The sequence below is a fragment of the Enhydra lutris genome, unplaced genomic scaffold, assembly GCF_002288905.1.
Source record: "Enhydra lutris kenyoni isolate GAN:26980312 unplaced genomic scaffold, ASM228890v2 scaffoldscaffold33, whole genome shotgun sequence".
NCBI lineage: Eukaryota > Metazoa > Chordata > Mammalia > Carnivora > Mustelidae > Enhydra > Enhydra lutris.
This window is the reverse complement of record NW_019154117.1, coordinates 14,536,042-14,553,745: the sequence shown is the minus strand read 5'-3', so window position 1 is coordinate 14,553,745 and position 17,704 is coordinate 14,536,042.

The window sequence follows — 17,704 nt, the reverse complement described above, 5'->3', positions numbered from 1 at the left end:
GCCACTGAGCCACCCAGGTGCCCTAGGATATGTATTTTTAACAATTCCTTGAATATACCACAAAATCCCCAATTCTTCTGTTTTCATATTTTTTTCTCTCTCTACATACAGCATCCTTTCTTTCCTTGTCCATTTTATAAATACCTCTTTCTTGGGGATTCCCCAAAAGCCATGCTCTTTGCTGTGTTTATTCTCCTCCCATTTCTTAAGAATTAATCTCTCTAATCAGTGTTCTAGGATATACACCTCCAACACATTTCACAAAAATTAGTTGCTTCCATCTTTATATTTACAATATCTATCATAGTGACTGGATCACACCCAAAGCAATCTTTTATTAAGTTGAACCAAATCTCACAATCTCTGTCTTCTCCAAAGTTTAGGGATCTCTTTTGGGAGTGCTGTTTTGTCTGTGGCCTTGATGACTTAATGTTACTCTGTTACACTTAGTCTCTAATTCACTGTGGACATTTTCACATTCCTCCCCACACAGTGAGGTGCTGTCCCAGCTCTTGGCTGTCATGTATCTCTGTTTGGGGCCCCACAACATACTTTCTATTCACTTAGTCTGTCATCATCATATTCTGTTCTAAGTAACAGTAACCTAAAATTTATCTGCTTTGTGCTCGGAGATTTATCTGTCTTTATCTCACTTAAATATCCCAATAATTTTTGAGGTAGATATTATGGTTAAGGCCATTTAAAAAATATACCTGAGGGGCACCTGGGTGGCTCAGTTGTTAAGAGTCTGCCTTTGACTCAGGTTGTGATCCTGGGGTCCTGGGGTCCTGGGGTCAAGCCCCACATCGGGCTCCTTGCTCAGCAGGGAGCCTGCTTCTCCCTCTCCCACTCTCCCTGCTTTGTTCCCTCTCTTGCTGTGTCTCTCTCTGTCAAATAAATAAATGAAATCTTTTAAAACATAAAAAAAAAAAAACCAACTGAGATAGATTGACCAAATTCACTTAGCTAATGGCAAAAATAGAAACCAAGTAGTTTCTTTGACTAAAGCTTATTCATTTTCTCTCTGGAAATCTTCCTCTTCTTTTACAGTTACTATTTGAAGAGCATGTGCAGTGGTAAAGGCACTCACTGTACTAGGCACTTTCCCTATGCAGTATCCCTTAATCCTTATAACATGTTGTTGAGCTCAAGCTGCTGGTATTCCCTTGGTGAGGTAATGTGCCCTTACTTGCATTGTTAATAAATGATCACAATCTCATAGGTCTGACCCCAGTATTTATTACTGTATCACTTTACCACCATAGTAGAAGTTTGTTGAAAGAATGGATGAAGGCATGTATGGATATCAGAATATCTGTTTGTATAAAAACCTATTGGCCCGAAGTGTGTAAACCTGGCGATTCACAGACCTGTACCCCTGGGCTAATAATACAGTATATGTTAATAAGAAATAAAAAAAAAAATATAAAAAAAAATAAAGGTAAGTGGAAGAAAAGGGAAAAAAAAAAAACCTATTGGCCCCAAAGCACTGTAATTCTTAGTGGAGAAGCCCAAAGAACACCAGAGGGAGGAAAACATAATGAACGTGAAGAATTCCCACAGCTATCCTAGGCAGAAGGGAAGGAAAGAAAGGAATGCAGAGGCAGACATGCCTTCCCAATACTTCAGGCTCACAAATATGTGTTGTCAACAGTCTTTCAGTAGAAGGACTAGGACAGTGTAACTGGGGGGAAGTTGCTTTTCTTGGGGTGTAGTCTCTTGAATAAACTTTGAATCAATTCTCTTAACTTTTAGGCTATTATAGTTTTTCTCTATAACACTTCGACTTGAAGAATTCAGAGATGAGGGGGGCATGAAAAGATAGATTTTAATGGAACTTTTGGTTCTTTTTTGTTTTATTCTGCCCAGTACCTCCCGTGTAATCTCTGCCAGGGCACAGAATCCGCTTTTGGCTGGAGATTCCTTTTTCTTAAAATAAAAACAGAAGAATACAACAGGCTCAGAGAGCATTTAAATATATCCCATATGGGAGGGTCCAACCGTTATCCACAAATTTAAGCCCAACAAAGTTGAATGCTTTCTTTAGTCACTCCAGAAAGTGAAAATATCCTTTTCTTTTCTTTTCTATAATAAGAAAATCAGAAAATCTGGAAGAGGTTTTAAATAAGCATTAGGCATATTATTTATATATTTTTATTTCCTTAATTCTTCAGTTAGAGCCCAGCATTAAAGACCTTTTGGCAGAGGAACACCTTCAAGAGGGTAAAGTAGGTGCTGACAGGTAGGTGTCACAATATTGTAGCTTTCATATGCAAATTGGAACTACTGAACGGGATTCTCATCAAGGATTCACGACCTGAAACGCACACTTAAAAGAAATTAAAATGTTTTAACAATAAAATATGAGAATATTAATCTCCAGTTGACTTTGATGTGACAGAATATAAAATCAGCAGCAATTTCCTTAATAGAGCGATTGCTCCTCCTTTTCACAATAATTGATTTTAATGTCAAGTAAAAGATCAGCATTTTGTCAGCCAGGACCTAAGGCTGCATATTGCACTGCAGCGTGTTTTGAGCTAAGGTGTAAATCTTAGACTGGGTTGAATGGTCATGCTTTTCAGATAGTCAGGGACTGCAAGTCAGATTTTCACTTAAGAAAAAGATTTATTTGAACTGTGTAGCAAGTAGACATTGACAAATAAACTTACCTTCCTAAGGGGGAATAATTGCTAGGAACATGAGTTTCCACATGAGGCATGGGCCCAATTACTCTTTTTATTTATGTAATCAGGCAAAGTTCTTGATGTATTCCAGATAGAGACACAGCGTATGTGCACCAGCCTCACGCCTAACCATCTCTCAGTGGCAACCGTGACGCTTAACACAAGGGCTGATGAACTAAGTTGATTATTTTGCATACAGCCTTTCATCTAACGTTGTGTATTAGTTTCCAGTCCTTTCCATGAGTCAGGAATTCATATAAAGACTCAGGTTTCTTATGGCCTAAGCAGCAGATCTGGCCCCACACAAACATTCAGATGAGATCGGGCGCGTTCAGGGTGGTATGGCTGTAGACCCACACAAATATTCAAAAGCCAACTTTCTCTTCAGAAATTTGGGTAGATATTTTGATGTGAGAAGTACAGTGTCCTAACTCCATCACTAACTGTGTGACTCTGGGCCGTTTCTCTTATCTCAGTGTCATCATCTAAAAACCTGGGGATTAAAGTAGAATCTACCAAGTACATTCACTGTGATGATTGTGTTAATCTTATAATTGTTTCTGGCATGGGGTAGAAGCTGCTGGTATCTCTCATTGTCTTTTATGAACCAAATAGTGTATTTAGAATACAGTGGATTTCCTGAGGCCTGAGTTCTCTCTGAAAAATCAAGATTTTAGGATGAAGGTCAGAAGTTCACAAATTAACTTTTGAAAATAATTCAGATTTACCATGTATGTGATTGGTATTCACTCACTCATCAACTGTTGATATGCCCTGAGCTATCAGTGAATAAGTAGATCTCCAATTTATAAATAAGCCAGGAATAGAAAATGCCAAAATATTTGGATACTAACAACACATTCTGCCATCAAATGATGTTTTTTTTAATATAAAGAAAGTTTAGATAAAATTCACACCAAACTTCAACAAAAATGGTAGAAGCTTCAAAATTTTTAAATCTCCAGCATTTAGAATTCAGAGAATAGTATTTCATTACAGAGAGTATGCATAGTTTTAATTCAGGGGCCAATTTTAGTTTGGTTTACATCTGGTTCTTCAGGAAACTGACCTTATTGAATACAGAATAAGTTTCAGAAATTGTGCTAAACTTGCTTACACATGTTATCTCAATCAATTATAAATAATCTATAAAGCAGATGTTATCTTTTTATTATTTGATAGGTAAAGACACTGAAGCTTAGTGAAATTAAGTACGTTCCAAAATGTATGCAATTAGGTAAATGACAGATCTGAGTTACACCTCAAACCCATCTCTTTCCTGGGAAAATTCCCTTTTAAGGGAAGAATAGGGGTAAAGGAAGAGGTTATTTTTCCAATCCAATCAGATTCAGGCAGATTCTAGGAAGAAAGGGGTAATTCTTAGAAAAGTAGGATGTATGAACCATCATGATTTCAAAGTCAATGCTTTACTAAATGGGATTAGTTATCATACTTAGCCGGTATAGAGGTTTGCTAGGCATTCCTGTATGTGCTTAATTATCTTCGTAGGTACAGGTAGGGAGGAATTGATATAAAAGTAGAACTGAAGGAAGATCTTTTTGGTCTAGAAACCAGCAAAAATTAATCATCTTGCTAAATAAAGCGCTTACTCCCCAGGCAGAACACAATGGGGAAAAAGGAATTGCCCAGAACACAGAAAGGATTCAGAGTGGGGCTAAGGAAGATTCTTTACTGTCACAGTCATGCCCATAACCTAGCACAAAAGAGTTGACCAGAATTTCCCTTACTGTTTTGAAAGGGCAGCATTCTTGTTAACAGAAATAAAGTGTCAGTAGTTTAGAAATGGAACGGAGATGGATCCTGGGTAATTACTGCAAATGAATACTTGACAGGGTGTCTATGGTATGTGGGTTTATTTGTTTTAACCTGAGTAAAATAAGATTAGTTCAGATACTAGTAAGAATTAGAAATGTACATGAGGACCTGTCATTATAACTTCATAAATGTTGGCTTAGAGATTTCCAAAAAGTTTATTTTCTTCATAAAGAACTTCTCTTACTATTTGTTATAGAGAGACGCACTAAAAACTAAAACTTAGGTGCTTATTGCTATCAGATTCTGATGCTCTGAAGGGGGAGATGCCCTTATAAAACTCTGTATTATCTTCCTTCAGTTGTTTGTTTTGTTTTTCCCTTCCTTCAAATATCATTTGCCTGGGTATTCAATGTCTTACAATTGAGTCTGATCAATGTGAGTTATAACAAATAGATTAAATTTCTTTTGTGTTATTTTCATCTGATCAACCCAACACTCATTATGGAAAGATGGTAAAGTAAGTGAAGAAACTCCATCTCTACTTTCCTCAAAAATAGTGAAATGAAAAATAATTGAAAATCAAGAGGATTTTGTATAAATATTGACCTGTTTAGTTTGATATAATTTGCTACCACTTTAGTTAATTTATTTATGTTATTGTTTTTTTGAAGATTTATTTATTTATTTATTTGAGAGAGAGAGAGAGAGAGAGAGAGAGTGTGTGTGTGTGTGTGTGTGTGTGTGTGTGTGTGTGTACGTGTGCATGAGCCAAGGGAGGGGCAGAGGACGAGGGAGACAAGCAGATGAAATTCTCAGCGGCTCAATCCCAGGACCCTGAGATCGTGATCTGAGACAAAATTAGGAGTCAGATGCTTAACAGACTGAGAACCCACGCACCCATTTGCTACCACTTTTAAAGGTAGTTGGTTGCAGGTGTAATTGTAAGTGAAGACACAGCCAAAATGAACACAAAGTGATTGCTTTGTTTTGACCATGGTGCACATTTCAGAGAATTTTATGAAGCCAATTCTTGACATGAGAGGTGCTTTTCTAATTCATCAATAAAATAATAAATAAGGAACCTGGTTCTTCCCACTTGATTGAAAGTCAAGATGAGAAATCAGTTGCAGGGCGCCTGGATGGCACAGTGGGTTAAGCCTCTGCCTTCAGCTCAGGTCATGATCTCAGGGTCCTAGGATTGAGTGCCACATCGGGCTCTCTGCTCGGTGGGGAGTCTGCTTCTCCTCTCTCTCTGCCTGTCTCTCTGCCTACTTGTGATCTCTCTCTCTCTCTCTCTCTCTCTCTGTCAAATAAATAAATAAAAATCTTTAAACAAACAAAATAAATCAGTTGCAGAAATTGGCTCTGGTGTAGACTTTGGATAATATTCAAAAGAATATCTGTAATCATATATTTCTGTTCTCCTTTATGCTACTGAACCATGTGAAACTAACTTGAAAGCTTATAATCTGGCTCTATTGAGCTTTATATTTGAGATATGAATTCTGGTATCACATAGTTGATCAGTGACATGAACTGCAAAGGGATTTAATCCCCCCTCCTTTTTTTTTTTTGTGCAAATTGAATACCAAAAGATACTTCATCTCAATTCACAATGAATTACATTAATATAAAATAATGGAATTTATAAAGGAAGTGCAGTATGAAAGATATGAATACACACATAGCATTCAAAATATAAGGAAAAAATAAACATTTAAATAGGATTTGTTAAGCAGAAACCATGTTTTTTAGTTTGTATCATCCCCTTTGTTTACTTAAAGAAAAATATTGAAAAATAAAAGATGAGGTAAAATTACAGAATAAAACTAAAGGGGCTATCAAAAAGAATGAAGAAAGAGCATAGAAAAATGGATGTAGCCTAGTAGAATTAGGGTGACATCACTTGGAATCAAGAGTTTGCTTTGGAGAAGATTGAATCAGAAAGTACAGAACAAGCAAGAAATTCTTCCAAACATGAAAGAGAAAGACAAAGAAAAGCTGTCAGAGAAAATAAGACCTGACAACAGCCAACAACAAAAACAAACCCAACACATCTAATGTGATTCCTAATGAAGTCACTAAACAGACAAGTGTTCGTGGTTAGTTTTAATGTAAAATTTGTGGAATGATAGAACCACACGTAAATTAGGTTCATGGAGAACAGAGAAGAGATAGACAAGTGGTAAATGCTAAGACACAACCGAGTGATATATTTGAATTTAACAGATAAATTAAAAAAATCTTCAAACATTCAGGGGAAATATGGAATAAGTATAAATAGAAAAAAAAGACAACTTTGTAACTATAGAAAACATTGAAACACATTTTATAAAACTTGAGCAAAACAGAGGGTAATATCTAAATATTTTACTTATGAAAGTCAATTATATTGGTCCTAAATATACAGAGAACATCACCTGTATAATTAAAATGTACTTCATTCACATGAAAAGTGAATACAAATTAAAACACAAATTAAGAAATTATATAAAAGGTATGGAAAAATTATGAAAGAAGAAGAAAAAACTATGTAAATATGGAATAAAATCTACATGACTCATACATATGGGTTACAGAACAACAAATGTTAATTTCTGGAAATTAAGATGTATAATGAAATGAAATAAAAATGAAGATAAAGCTATGGGATGTATCAATAAAAACTGCAGGCCTGGGATTAAGTAATAAGTAAAAGTGGTTTGATTGCCAACTTCATATAAGCTAGAGTTGAAAGGAGTTTTCTTACCCTTTATATTGATGAAAACAGAGAAATTTTAGTCTAGTGATTCTCTTTAAAACTACAGATCTTTACTTCTAGAATTTAAAGCAGGTTGCATGCCTTTTAAATGACTAGCTTAAGGATAAGAAACCAGTTTATGATGCATGATATAGAAAACATGGGGGCAAAGTGAAGCCCCCAAAATGTAAAAATACAAAATAGGGTAACAAGTAAAATATGATGATAAAAATAAAACTAAATATATTCATTGTAACAATACAAAAATGAATTTGTTGTACTAAGAGAATAAGAATATCAAATTAGGTCCAAAATAAAATCCAGCTCTACTAATTATAGGGAAGTTATTTAAAATAAGAATTTTTAAGAAAAAACTTCTCAAGAGTAAACAATATGAGATCTTCAAAGATGCAGAATTTTATGTATCTTAAAAACATGCATACATTTTGAAGAAACAATTTTATTTCTAGGAATTTTCAACTTTTAGTCCTAAGTCCTTCACCCTTTCAGAAAAATAAGTGGTGAACATATACTTAACATTCCTATGTATCATACAGTAGTGTCAGCTCTAAGTCATCCTATTGTACATTGCATCCCTAGGACTTACTTATCTTCTAACTGTGAGTTTGCACCTTTGACCACCTTCCTCCAAGCCCCCCCCACCTCACCCCGCCTCTAAGAGACATACTAAAAATCATACTTTTATAATGGTGAAAAATGTTAGTTTTATGAATACCTAATAGTAGAGAATTGGTTATACTTCCATGTCTTGGACTATTCTATTGTTAATTAAAATGTGCAAAAAGTTAATATTTCACAATATTTGCAATATTTGTGATTTATTTATAAGCTTCAGAAGTGATTAGGCTTTTTGCCTATATGAATTCTGATGTAGTAAGTACTATACCTATAATAGTGAAGATATTCTTTTCTGTATGTTAGGATGGTTGCCTTGTTCCCTAAAATTACAATATTCTTAAAGAAATAAACACAAACGCAACTCTTAGGAACTCAGAACCGTATCCATACATTATTTGTTTATGGGTTTTTTTGTCGTTGTTTTGTGTGTGTGTGTGTGTGTGTGTGTGTGTTTGGGGGGTGGTGGTGTGCAGAGGGACAGGGAGAGACAGAATCTTAAGCAGGCTCCACACCCAGCGCAGAGCCCCACAAGAGCCCCCCTCTCACAACCCTGAGATCATGACCTGAGCCTAAATCAAGACCCGGACACTTAACCAACTGAACAACCAAGGCATCCCTGTTCATGGTTTTTAATGCTAAAATTATAAGTGGAAAACTTTTTAATCAGGTGTTGATTTTTTTTTTCCTTTTTCTGTATTCTATCAATGTTAGCAAACTGGAAATCACCTACACTTTATGCTGGACAGAATGAGATTCAAATCTGTCCTCACTATTTACTGTTAGCATAGACCTTGAGAACGTTTCTAAATTTTTTTGCATCTCTAGTTCAACATCTGCAACATAGGGACATTTTCCCACCATACTGGTCACTGTGTATATTAAATAAGTTCTTAATGCAAAAGTGTCTGGTACACTGTAGAATTCATAATGGCTCCCTTGAAATATTAAGAGCTTTAGTGGCCAAGCATAAGCAAATGCTGCAAACAGTTATCCTTCTCTGTCACTTTTAACTCTTTCCATTAAACTGTATGGGGATGAATTGAATCCTTGCCCTTCTGACAATATAGAAATGGCTGAGGAGGAAGATCATTTCTGGGAATAGACATATTTCCCAGCTGAGATAAACTGACAAGGAGGATGAAAGGTCATTCTCAAGAAACAATCCAAATGAGTTCTTACCACCTAAGATGTCCCAAAAGATTCTGTAGGAAATGAAAGTAAAAGTGACAGAAAGAGCAATGGTGTTAATATGTTTCTAAAGTAAAAGGCGTATGCATTTCCTTATATGTGCAAAATGGATACTCTCAGTGTAATGTCTAGCCCTCTGGTGGCTTTCAATAAGTGCTTAATAATGGCAAGGATAATGCGATTATTTTTCCCCCCTCTGCCCTTTCAAGAGCTCTCTGAAGTGAGGGCAGTCTATAATCTCTTGATATCTCCAGGTGACTGTGTTAAGTACCATTACCTGGACCAAGGAAAGACATACAAACAGGAAAATCAAGGTCATGGATGGTTACCATTTGCGCTTGGGTATTTTGTCCCGCAATTTTGAATTTTGTGAGACCTCTTGTCACACAATCACCTAGAGAGCTAGGCCCAGGAGAAATAGAAGTAAGCAATTAAAATCCCGTTTGCTGCTCTAGGCTTGTTTTGAGTTCATTGTTCAGCAGATGAGCTAGTTCACGAGTTTCACTTTCAGCAGTTCACTTGATTGAACTTGGGACCAGTAAAAGCAAGAGACCAGATAAAGCAAGAGGAAATAGCTGTGGCTTGGGAGCATAACTAAAACTGGTAGTGATAAAAAAATAATCTATAAAGTAACAGCTCCTAGATTGCTTTATTTTCAAAATTATTAGATTGTGGGAAGGTAGCAAGGTCTAACTTTGGCCCATCTTCATCACCTGGACCATGTTAACATATCACTTTCCAGCACATGGTGGCTCCGAGAATCATCATGGTCTTTTCCTCCTTTCTTTCAAGGTGTTCTGGACAGATTGCCCCAGGATAAATCCTCTGCCAACTTTTCATGTTCAGTTTGATCCCCAATAGTCATGCTGAGTTCCTAAATTTCAGATGTGCATTTGATTGAAAAAAAAATGAATAAATAAATTAGATTTGAGAAAGTGATAAGACCAAGACATATAGCTTCTCATACCACAACTGCTTTATAATGGTTCAAATGACCTACAGCACTTAAAACTTTGATGAGGAAGGAAATACGGGAACAACATATATAAGAGAAGAAGACATTTTTTATTTCTTCTTTTTAAAGAACTGTTTTATTTTTTGGTAAGAAATTGCTAATAGGAATTATACCATCATTTACTGAGAATAATTATAGTCATAATTGCTTTGAAAATACTTTCATGATTTCAAGTCTCCTAGCTTTATTTTTAATACACCCTATACTTTTTTTTGCAAGATCCTTTATCCTGCTGTTCCATTAACCAGGGATACTTTTGCATTTTTCAGAATTCCACCTATCTTTCCATGCTGGCTAAAATTCCAGATTCCCTCTCTGTGTACCCATCTGCCCAGTCCTAGGCAGGCTCATTCCTGAGAACTCTCACATGCTTCATATGTGCATATCTTTTAGCCCATCATGGCTTTTAATGTTTTGTCTTTTCACCTTAACCATAGCCAGATTAATTTTCTTGAGACCCTGGTCCTTGATCTCACTGATCTTCCATGCATGGTGGTTACTAGTCCCGAGACTACTGTTGTATAAAAAGTAGGCTCTGAGACCAAGCTAACTAAAACCCACTTACCATTTTGGAAATGTGAATCGCCTCATCAAGGAACGAATGTAAGAACAATGAGGTGTCAGCATTATCATGAAGGTGTAATGGTGTAATTTAGGAATAGTACCTGGTACAGTGTTAACATAGTGTAAAGTGTTCAGAGGTCAGTGTAATGTAAAGGTCTTTTTATTTTCTCTTTATATAGTATACAATAATATCCAATATTGACTATTTCTTATATGTCAAGCTATGTTTTAAATTTTTCATATTGATTATCTTATTTTATTCTCACACACATCTTATGCAATATCAGCATTTATATGAAGGACTCAAAGCATAGAATGGTTGCAAGGCTTACCTGCAATCATAAAACTGGTAATTAGCCATCTGGATTAGTAACAGCTGTTCTGATCCCAGAGGTCAGTGACTAACCAGTTTTACATACTTCCCTGTGCATAAGTATGAGGTAAACTTTGCCGGATAGATCCAAGAAGTGTGATTTACCTGGATATATTTGTTGTTGTAAATCATTTACATTTTTTGTTTACTCACATTAAGTAGGAAACAAATCCATCTAAAAACAGAAAAAAAAAATATGAGAGTGGAGGTATAAACATCTTGTATATGTTTCTCATAGGATAACTCTTTTGCAAATTTAGAGCAGCCTCTAGATAGAGACTCACGGGAACAAGGGTGGTCCTTGGTTATATAGGAAATCATTTTTTATTAGAAATTATGAAACTCTATCATGTAGTCCACTGATGGAACTCATCAGAATTGGAGTCGAGGAGTGTGCCATAGCAATCAATGGCACACGTGACAAAGCTGTATTGACAATCCACTTGTAAAACAGTGATGGTGATACCAACAACTATGTGGATTATTATGAAGAGTAATTGACTAATCTTTCAAAAATCCTCTTATACACTACTAGATTCACTCAATAAATGTTAATCCTCTTATTTCCACACTGCCAATGGGCTTAGTCAGGATAGGATAGGTTATGCTTCAGTAACAAGAAACTCCAAAAATCTCAGTGGCTTAAAAATAATAAAGGTTTATTCCAACCTCACACAAAATCCTCTACAAATCTGTGTGACTCTCTAAGCCAGCTGTTGTCTATGTTATAATTTATTACTACGCTTCCATATCAACATATGCCTTTAGGATTGTTGAGGTAGAGAAAGGAAAGTCCAACACCAACAATTAAATGCTTCTGCCTAGAAGCAACATATGCCATTTCCAACTTAATTCCATTAGTAAGGCAATGCATATATCCATGCCTGAGGTGTAAGGATCTGGGATGTACAATAGTTTCAAGTACCATGAAGGCAGAGAACCAAAATAAATAGTGAATAGCTTTATCACTCCCATATCATTATTGTTTTATTTGAACTTCTCCACAAGAGGATTTGCTTTATTGTTGACTCAAGGTCACAATGGTTAGGCTCTAGCCTTATACTGATTTTCACTCAATATTTAAAATACAGGGAAAATATAATTGTTAATTGTGTTTTGTTAATTAAAACATGAATCATTTTGCTATAAATTATTGTTGCTTTCATGAGTGAAAATTTACCCACAGTATGTATATAAATAAGTGTGTGTGTACCCACATGCATGCAGTCCTCTCATTTCACAAAAAAATTGTCAAAGTGATGGATGAGCTTCTAGAGTCTCTGCTTCCAGCTTCATAGCATTTATTAATAGTTGTCCTTCTAGAGAAAGAAAAAAAAAAAACTTTCAAGGTCACATACAAAGATTCTCTTGCTAAATATCCATTGAAATTAGTTGGGATATCACAGATGAGTTCCTTTTACACTGGACCAGATCTTCAGTCTTCTGTTTTGCTATGTCAGACAGGGCTCCACCTATGGAACAGACCTTACTGGAAAGAAATTCAACATTATAATTGTCACATAAAATAAAAATGAAAACGTGAACTGTAAAGCATGAACTTCAAATACAAGTTGGCTTCATTATGGCTTCAAACAGGCAAACATGCAAACTACATGTTATTAGTAAATTGACATCTTTAGAACAGGGCTTCATGTGATATTTATATTTTTGTTAAAGATTCATTTATTTATTTTAGAGAGAGAGCATGTGATCAGTGGGAGGGGCAGAGGGAGAGAGAGAGAGAGAGAGAGAGAGAGAATCTGCAGCAGACTCCCCTTAAGCCAGATGCAGGGTTCTGAGCCGAAATCAAGAGTCAGATGCTCAACCAACTGAAGCCACCTAGGTGCCCCTCGTGTGATTTTTAATATCTTTTTTTATAACCCCTATAAGCCATAATATTATACGAGAATAAACATGAGGAAAAGTCTATAACTGACTGATATATCCTTGACCAATGCTATTCTCTCTTGTTCCATTAAGTATTTTTTCCTCAGCTCTTAAAAAGCCAAACTATTTCTCATCCTTCACATTGCTTTAACATCTGAATGATGATGTATGACTTGTAAGGTAAATTGAACTCAAACATACATCTAGATGTATGAAGTGATTTCAGTTTTTCTATATTTTATCCAGATAAAACATTGCATTTTATTTATAGAGGTTTCTTTTCTAAATAATATGAATTTTTTTAGGAACCCCAAACAAATTTTTCCTCATTTCTCAATTAATAAGTATAATAACTGTGTCTTTAGTATATATACACACACATATTTAATAAATGTACATGTATATGTTATGTATATTAGTAATTATATCAAATAAGTACCTTATTAAAAACAAATAGTGGATTAATTATACTTTTTACAGAGATTAGTGTACTGTACATTCATTATGAATGAATTACTAATTTCAAAATAATATATAGTCATTAGGAGCAATGCGAAAATTTGACAAATTGAACTCTACTCAAAGGCATTAATGATGATGCATTGTAAGTTACTCATGCTAATTTTAAAATGCTGTGGCTTTGGAATGAAATTTTTTTAAAGAATATTTTTGATACCCTGGTAGATAGCTTCTGTGGGGTTATTTGACAGATGTCCTGTGAGTTCTTTCAAAGCAGGGGATAAAAGTATAGTGCTCCAAACAAGAAAGTGTGAGCAGAATGGCTTTTGGGCATGTGGGTGGAGAGGCTGGCACTTTCTCAGTTCAATTAAATGGGATTTTAAATTGTGAATTTTCACAGAGCTGAAAAAAGGCAGCTATGTGGAAGTTTGTTTTCATTCTTAAAGTGAATCTTGTTCTGCCCTTGTTATACTCATGCAGTGCTCAGAGCTCCTAATAGAGAATCTTCCTGTAATGTGAGAGGTTGGGACACACGTTCACATAGAAACATGTTTCCCTCTCAGACTGAGGTATAGAGTAGCCACTACAACTGGCTTCAACATGACTGAACTGACTTCCTAAAATACATGATTTTTCTCATGATGCAAGGGAATTGAATATAAATGATTTTGACCGAGGACTTTAGCTCTAGTCAAGGTGGAGTAAGCACCTTCCACCAGACCCCTCCCACTAATTACAACTAAAATTGCATTGGAACAACACACATAAAACAACTCTCAGAAGTTTCTAACAGGTGGAGAGTAAAAGACGGACTGGCTAGGGATGCCCAAGTGAAGAATGCCAGAGAGAGAATATGTACTTCTTGGCTTGGGTGCTAAAGCAGCCCCCAATTCAGAAATTTCAATGAACAAAGGAAATGTAACACAAACAATCAAAACAAAAATAACAACAATAAGAAAACTCCCAGTCTCTTGGGCCAGAGGACTAAAAACAGGGTAGTCTTGAAGCACAGACCCTTTTGATTGGATAGCCACCTTGGAAAAAAACTGTTTCTCATGAAACTAAATATGCATTTATTATATAATTCAGCACTACTATTCTTGGATATTTATTGTAAAGTAATGAAAACTTCTGTTCACACACTAGAAAAACTCATCACTATGAATGTTCATAGTAGATTTATTTGTAATCAGTAAAAATGACTAACAACCTTTAGTTGAAAATATAAATGATCCTATGATGTTATTATTATGTGATGTTATGTTTGGCCTTTACTTTTTCATAAACAATTGATTACAATGATTTAAAATATCTGAAACCTCATAGGAGATGATTTTGTTGTACTGGTATGTTAATAAGCACCATTATTGGAAAGTCAGTGCTCAAATCCACTAAAAAAAGAATGAAGAAAGAAAAGCATCAAATCTACAGTATTAACACGTAACCAAAGTTATAATGCTCCTTCTATATTTTGGCCATCAGCATCGCTGTCTAGGGCTATCTTTTGCAATAATGATATAAAATGAATAGTGCTATAAAGTGTCTTTTCCCCCCATATTTCTTTTTAATGGAGTTCAAAGAACATGACAACTCAAAAGACAATAAAAGATTGTTTATCCAAAGCTCCAACACTTGTAGCTTTATCAAACTTATGGCAAAAACATGGCTAAAGAGACTCCAGCATGAGGAACACTGTCACAAGGAATTTCCTCCCCATAAAATAGCATCTATGTGCTCTCTAAAAGCATCTGCTCACTATTTATAAATGAATCTCAGCTCTTTTGTTATCTCAGTGCTGCTAATTTTGAAATCATATGGTCAGGTAGTTATTTTTAGTGATGAGGGTAAGTCCTACTAAACTTAGTAGGAAATACTAGCTACTGGTGGGTCCCTCCAGGATTTTGCCTTTTGGTTAAATAGATTAGCACCTTGGAAAGTTACTGATATTAAGCAAATGTTTAAATCTATATTATTTACCTTATGTTTTTAGTATTTAGGAAGGAACTTGTCATACCATAACTGTTGAACATATATTTTTAATCATACTGTAAAAGCTGATGGTCCTATAATTAAAAGGATTATATCAACAAAGAATGGAATTATATTAGAGTATTGAATAATAAAACACTACCATCAAAGACACCATCTGAAAGTGAAGAGCTTGAAAAGTCACTATTTTCTATGAATTTCTAGTAGCTGGTTAGTTTGTTAAAGTAACAGGCTTATCACATTATGACTATACTTTATGTAATGATACACTTTTCAGCAGTAAAATACAGATTTATTGTAACCTGAGATTGAAACCTTTACCAACTTTTCAGTCAAAATCAAATAAATAACAACTATGGATCAAACACCAGAGGTTTACAGAATAAGAGTCTTAGATTGGAGATTTTTTGAACTCTCCTCAAAATCCCAGTTTGAAACTAAAAAATAGACTGCTGTTACATTCTTTTAAAAAATGATTTTATATGCACAGAAAATTATCAGCTTCCAAATGGCTCTGAATTTGGAGGTTTTGCTCTCAGTGGAGATTTGCTGTGGATAAAGTTAGTTCAGTGCGAAGGTGAGTCAAGCCGAGGGAATAGAGATAGTGCCGTAGAAATCATTGTGTTCATTTGAGAAAGTTATTACCTGCTTCTTCCTGTGTAGGACTATTGGAAATGAATCACCAAATTACAACTACAGATATATTTGATTTAATTTTTAACTAAGTTGGGAAAGATATAAAGAAATGTCAGAAACCTCAACACCTGGCTAAGGTGAGATGGGGAAGAAACTTATTTCCTTTAATAAGTTATTTTTTTTTAATTGCACACACACACATCCTATTCACTACATAGATTAAATCCAATGTCATGCAAATAAATTATTATAAAATTCACAAGAGAAAGAGTCTCCTGATGTCTAATCCAGCTGTTGATAGACTAATGTACCATTTCTTGGATTATTTCTCAGGTACCAATTTTTCATCTTAAATATTTTATAAATAATTCTTTCATTGTTTTTTTCCTTATAAGAATATGGTATTTGGTCATGTCATTCCTTTATTGAAATCATTCTAATGACCCTCCCCTCCTAGGGATCGTTCAAAATAAGATCCCATATAAAGGAGGCTTTACATTGCCTGCCAGCACATATTTCTCCCCATCTGCTCCGTACTCACTTCCTGCCTGTCTCCCCTCTGCTCATTGGTCTCTTCAGTGGTCCTCAGACCTGACAAACATGCTCTTACTCTATGGCCTTGGTACCTATTTCTCCCATTGCCTAAATGTTCTTACCAAGGTGTCCATATTTCAGCTCTTGAATTCTTTCAGATCTTTTAAAAAATGCCACCTCAGAGATTTCCTCCCAGAAGCATCCAGAAAGGAATGCAGCCCATTGATACATTTATTTTAGTCTAGTAAGAGCCATAGTGGATTTTTTTACCTGCAGAACAGGAACATAATCAGCTTGTGTTTATTTAAACCACCAAATGTGTAGAATCTGTTATGACAGCAGTAGAGAACCAATACAAGGCCTTAGACCAATGGACACATGGACATTTCACCAAATAGAAGGTTCTTAAAGCTTTGTGGGAATTTTATTTTTCCTACCCTCTGGCACTCATTTGTCTTACTGAGATTTCTAAAGTCACGATATCTACTCTTAAGCAAGTCCACACGAGAACATATCCTCCATGTAATGGACCAGTGTGGTCTCCTGTGGACTGACAGCTGATAACCACGGATTCTAAGAGTATCACAGGGCTGGAGAGCTGACACACCTCTAAATAGGATCTGAAGATTTACTGCTGTTCTTACCAGGAGAAACAAAACTGCATCTGGTTCTGTCTTCTAACAAAACCAGGAATTCACCAGCTAGGAACTATGTCTAGGTGCCAGGTATAAGAGGAATGTATTGATTAACCCAGGAAGTGAAACTACATGAGGAAGGACAGCCGAAATTGGAGTCACCAACTCTTTAAGTTTACCCACCTATATCAAAGTAAATAAGCAATGCCCAACAGGTTCAAGGCATGAGAACAGTATTGTTGAATTTTCAACACAGAGTCATCCAATTAGATAACATTCTTAAATGTCGGGGGAATAAGATGACCCATTATGGTCCTTTATTCTGTAACTGGGCATATGGTCATGGTCATTATTTGTGTGTGTATGTGTGTGTGTGTGTGTATTTTTCTTCCCACTATCCGTCCCACATTCGTTTTGCTCTCAGCAAGCACCCATATTGTATGAGGTTTCTTCCCTGGTATGGTGACCACCTAGTGGTCATTAATTTAGAAGATACTGACATCCTAAAGAACACTATCTCAGGCTTGCAAGGAATTGACTCCCAGATGGTGCTCTAATTAAATCTTTAAAGGTTCATTCCAC